Source organism: Anomaloglossus baeobatrachus, chromosome 3 (assembly GCF_048569485.1).
Source record: "Anomaloglossus baeobatrachus isolate aAnoBae1 chromosome 3, aAnoBae1.hap1, whole genome shotgun sequence".
Classification (NCBI taxonomy): Eukaryota; Metazoa; Chordata; class Amphibia; order Anura; family Aromobatidae; genus Anomaloglossus; species Anomaloglossus baeobatrachus.
This window is the reverse complement of record NC_134355.1, coordinates 207,684,136-207,690,135: the sequence shown is the minus strand read 5'-3', so window position 1 is coordinate 207,690,135 and position 6,000 is coordinate 207,684,136.

Sequence of the window (6,000 nt, the reverse complement as noted above, 5' to 3'; positions counted from 1 at the left end):
AAAAAAGGAAAAAAAGGGAAAATTTTTACTAAAGAAATAATACTAAAGAGGTTTCCTAACTAAAAGATTTTAGTATCACTGTGACATCCATTAAGCCAAATGGGGGCAAAAAATCCTGATAATACATATTTTCACTAAAAGTAGTCCTCATAGAAAATTATAAATGGTAAATTCTATTTTAATGAATTTAATCCCAACTATTTATTTATTTATGAAATGGTTGTATAGATATCGATTTTTAGATGATAATGTCCCATGTGGTTTATTTATATGTTTTTTATAAGTTTTTATCCGACTTTTAATCCATTATAAAAATTTTAGCATTTAAAGGGTTAAATAACCTGATTGTATGACACACCCATGAGTCTCACTTGTGGGGTTGTTTCATTTTATCTATAAATTTAATGTGTGTGAAGTGCTCTTGTTACACCTGAGGATGGCAAGTGTATCTTGCTGAAACGCGTTGTGTTAATACAAGAGCTTTATGTTATTAATAATAAAGCCAAATTTCTTAAAAGATCAAAGACCAAAGATCTATTACTAGCGCTTACAAAGACCGGAATCTTTTTTCTACATGCCTACTCCCATAAGGGAATCCGGGTAGAGCTGCTGTGAGTAATAGAATCCATCAGATCATTTGAACTAACAGAGGGAGGACACAGGTCTGCACAGAGCTCCAGGATTCAAAAAGTCGGTGAATCTGAAGCCAGCAGCGGCAACAAACCTGGATCCACCCAGCAAAACAACGGATAACGCCAGCTGAGACAGTCCCTCATCCCCCAGAGGAATTATACATCTAACACCGGGGTTGTGCGAGGGCGCACAACCTAACCAGGTGAGCAATTCTATAATATATATATACAGAAATCACTCCACGGGTGCTTCTCATATGCGCTATATTTTTATCTCTACAGTGTATTTGCTAAATATGAAAAATTGAAAAATGTGTTTTTTTTGTTGATGAGGTTAATTTCCTGGGTTATATATTGTCTGCAGAAGGCTTCCGCATGGATCCCTCTAAGCTACAGCCAATTAAGGAGTGGGTGCAACCCAAGTCCCTGAAAGCCTTGCAGCGTTTCCTTGGGTTTGCAAATTATTATCGCAAATTTATTAGGGATTTTTCCAAGATTGCCAAACCCCTCACTGATTTGACTTAAAAGGGGGCTGATGTGGTTAATTGGAAGCCAGAGGCGATCCATACCTTCGCTACATTAAAAGAATGTTTTTCCTCAGACCCGATTCTGGTTCAGCCTGACCTTATGCGTCCGTTTATTGTGGGAGCGGTGCTATCCCAAGGTACTCCGTCTCTCACTCAACTCCGTCCTTGTGCCTTCTTTTCCCACAAATTTTCTCCCACCGAGACAAACTATGATATTGGTAATCGTGAGCTGTTGGCCATTAAATGGGCCTTCGAGGACGTTTTGGCCCGGCACCAAGAACACAAGAGCTGATGCACTTTCCCATAGCTTCTGTCCCTCTCAGTCAGAAAACATCGAACCAGTCCCTATTTTAGGTAAGGGCATTGTTGTATCATCGGTATCCATAGATTTGATAGAACAAATCCGTGATGCCCAAGACCAGGCACCTGAAACCACTCCTGACCGTAAACTGTTTGTCGCTTCCCCACTTCATTTACGGGTACTTCAGGAGTCCCATAATTCTGTCCTTGCAGGTCACCCTGGTATAGGCAATACCCTCCAACTTGTAACTAGGAGCTTTTGGTGGATAACCATAGCAAAGGACTGTAAGGAATACGTACTGGCCTGTGAAACTTGTGCTCGAGGCAAGACACCTCGTACCCGTCGCGCTGGATTTCTCCAGTCCCTACCTATTCCAGAAAGTCCTTGGACCCACCTCTCCATGGACTTCATCACTGACCTTCCACCCTCAGAAGGGAAGACTTGTATCTAGGTAGTAGTGGATAGATTCAGTAAACAGTGTCATTTTGTTCCATTGTCCGGATCACCTAATTCTGAAACACTTAGCAGGTTGTTCATTAGGCATATTGTGCGGTTACATGGGGTTCCTGAAAATATTGTTTCTGACAGATGAACGCAGTTCATCTCGAAATTCTGGAGGGCTTTTTGTAAAAAGATTAATATAGAGTTATCTTTTTCTTCCGCCTACCACCCAGAGACCAATGGTTAGACTGAACGTACTAATCAAAGATTAGAACAATATCTCCGGTGTTATGTGTCTGATCATCAGTCTGACTGGGTGGAATATCTGCCGCTAGCTGAGTTTGCCATTAATAACCAGTATCAGGAGTCTATCCAGACTACCCCTTTTTTCTGCAATTTCGGGTTGCATCCACGTTTTGGGTCCTTTTATTCCGCTATGGTGGATACTCCTGAGGCTGAAAGCGCTGTGAACAAACTTAAGGCTATCTGGTCTGAGGTGAATGAGAACTTGAAGAGGGCACAGGGTGGTCAAGCCTCAGCTGCTAATAAGAGGCGTTCCAAGGGCCCAAGCCTTGGAGTTGGGGATAAGGTATGGTTGTCCACCCGTCATATTAAACTCAAGGTCCTTCTGCTAAGGGTCCCAGATTTATTGGACCTTACGAGATAGTCGAGGTCATCAATCCCACAGCTTTCCGCCTGAACCTCACTCAGTCCTTCAAAATATCGAACGTGTTCCACAAATCCCTCCTCAAGTTGTATCGTATTCCCATTCATCCAGTCAGGCCCCCCTCCTCCTATTTTGGTCAAGGGTAACCTGGAGTATGAAGTACAGAGGATCCTTGACTCCCGTATTGTTAGAGGGGCGGTGCAGTATCTTGTACATTGGAAGGGTTATGTCCCGGAGGAGCGGTCATGGGTCCCAGCAAGTGAGGTCCATGCTAACGGTCTTGTCAGGCGATTTCACCTCCAGTTCCCTGACAAGCCGAGTTTTGAGGGACCGGTGGCCCCTCGTGGAGGGGGGGAGGGGTACTGTCACATCCCCACCGGAGCTCGCTCCTGCGACGTCTGCTCCGATCGCCAGATGACGCCATGTTCCCACCATGGATAGTGCTGGTGATGGGAGAGGAGTCGGTGCCCGTGGCTCTGCGGAGCACAAGCTCCGCTCATCCAATAGGCTGGGTTTCCCTGGAACCTGCAGTACCACTGGCTGACTGTAGGTGGCATGTGTGTCTTCCAGCTGAAGTTGCCAACATTCATCTGCAGCCAATGGGAAGACACCACAGCCTTCTTATTCCCCCTCCTGTCACATGACCACTGCCAGAGATAGTTCTGTACTCCTGGCTCATGTGCTGTTTGTATGTTGATTCCTGTGCGCTGAGCTTTGCTTGTTTTTGGACTACCCTCCTGCCTGTCGTTTTTGTACCTTGCTGCCAGTTCCGGATTTGACCTCAGCTTTGTCTCCTCACTACGCCCTTGCCTGCCGATACGGTTCCTGTTTTGCATCTCCTGGTTTTTGACCCTGCCTGACGACCACGGACTACAGCCTACCACAGGTTGTGATCTCTGGAGCTCTGTGTAATTCCAAATCCCTGTATAGGGGTTAAAGGGTTGCAAAGTTCTTGGGGTCCTGCTTTGTGAGCAGCTTTTCTCTAGACTCCCCTTACAGCCAGTCTGAGTCTGTGGCTCCAATCAGGCATTACAGATAATCATGATATCGGCACAGCAAACATCCACAAGGTTCAGATACAAGGGCTTGTGTCATTGGCTGCCTAAGTCATATGTCCTTGTGCATCTAAAATGCAGACATGCTGCATTGGCACCATTTTGAGAATATTAAACATTAGGGAAAGTGTTGCCACCTGCCACCGGTGCTGCTACACAGTAAGCTTAGCTATGGGTTTAATTATAGTTAGTTGGGATAAATAAGAGAGCGATAGTGTAGAATAGGGAAGTGCAGTTTAGAGAAATGTGTGTGCCACAAAAATTGGCATTCCATGATAGAAATAGGGATTGCTTCTTGTAAGTGCCTGCTAAAGAGTTGCCAGCGAAAGATCTAAACAGGAATTGCTGTTTATTACTGCCTGCTCCAAATTAGCCAGTGCAACACATTTCTAGGTATTGTTAGTTAGTAGTGCCTGCTGTAAATTTCAATGAACTAGCTCAATAGGTCTTGGCACTTTTGAGTGCCTGCTTCAGTTTACGCATTGAACCACATTTCTAGGTGTTCTTAGCTAGTAGTGCCTGCTGTAAATTTGCTAGTGAACTAGCTAAATAGGTCTTGGCAGTTGACACTTATCAGTGCCTGCTTCAGCATACACAGTGAACCAAATTTCTAGGTATTGCTACTTATTACTGCCTGCTAACATATGCCAGTGAACCACATTTCAAGGTATTGTTAGTTAGTAGTGCCTGCTGTAAATTTTCTAGTGAACTAGCTAAATAGGTCTTGGCACTTTTGAGAGCTTGATCTAAATTACGCATTGAACCATATTTCTAGGTATTGCTACTTATTACTGCCTGCCAGGGCAAATTAGCCAGGGAAACACACTTTTCAGTGTCTGCTCCAAGTTACGCAGTGAACCAAATTTCTAAGTATAGCAACGTATTACTGTCTGCTCCAAATTAGCCAGTGAACCACATTTCTACGTATTGTTAGTTAGTGGTATCTGCTATGACTTTGCTAGTGAACTAGCTATATAGGTCTTGGCACTTTTGAGTGCCTGCTTCAAATTACGCCACATTTCTAGGCATTGGTAGTTAGTAGTGCCTGGTCTAAATTTGCTACTGAACTAGCTAAATAGGTCTTGGCATTTTCAGTGTCTGCTCCACATTATGCAGTGAACCACATTTGTAGTTATTGGTACTTTTTAGTGCTTTCACAATATTGCCAATACAGGCAAGAAATAAACAATCTATCTGTTGTGTAAGGTGTCTGACAGGTGTGGGCGTAGGGTTTTGAAATATCTGTTTGAAATGGTAAGGGTACATCAACCATGAGTAGTAAATCACGACAAAGTTGTGGTGGAAGGGTGAATAGGCAGGATGTTCAAGGTGTATCTGTGGGATGTTCTAATATTAGTCATAGCTGTAGTGAGTAGAGATGAGCGAACCGGTCGCGGTTCGGCTCGAGGTCGGTTCGCCGAACGAAGGTCCCGTTCGAGTTCGGTTCGTCGAACGTTTGACGAACCGAACTCGAACCGCATAGGAAACTATGGCAGGCAATCACAAACACATAAAAACACCTAGAAAACACCCTCAAAGGTGTCCAAAAGGTGATAAACAACTCACAACACAACAGAAACACATGGGAAAGTGACAAGAACAAATTCTCATGCGAAAACAAAAGAGCGTAACGAGGAAAAAGAGGACGAGACACAGATATAGGCATGGCACGCCCTTCTAAAATCATGTAAAACACCGCAAGGTGACTCCAAGCGGAGTCTCCCTTTTTTCAAAAAATTGGGCCACACAGACACCCACCCCTTCAGTGGCAGCACTTGTGCCCCAGTTGTACACTTCACAGCTAGATTTGCATCAAGCACATTCAAAAATATGCCATCCTTAACCGTCCCCAGGATAACACCGGGGTAGGTAGCAAAGTCTTTGCTAAACCATGACTTGTTCATCTTGGCTCCTTTTAAAAAAACACAGCAATCAAGGGTTACTCCAAGCGGAGTCTCCCTTTTTTTCCAAAAATTCTGCCCCACACACACCCACCCATTCAGTGGCAGCACTTGTGCCCTAGTTGTACACTTCACAGCTAGATTTGCATCAAGCACATTGAAAAATACGCCATTCTTAACCGTCCCCAGGATGACACCGGGGTAGGTAGCAAAGTCTTTCCTGATCCCAGCTCTGTTCATCTTGGATCATTTTTAAAAAACACAGCAAGCAAGGGTTACTCCAAGCGGAGTCTCCCTTTTTTTCCAAAAATTGTGCCACACACACACCCACCCATTCAGTGGCAGCACTTGTGCCCTAGTTGTACACTTCAAAGCTAGATTTGCATCAAGCACATTCAAAAATACGCCATTCTTAACCGTCCCCAGGATGACACCGGGGTAGGTAGCAAAGTCTTTCCTGATCCCAGCTCTGTTCA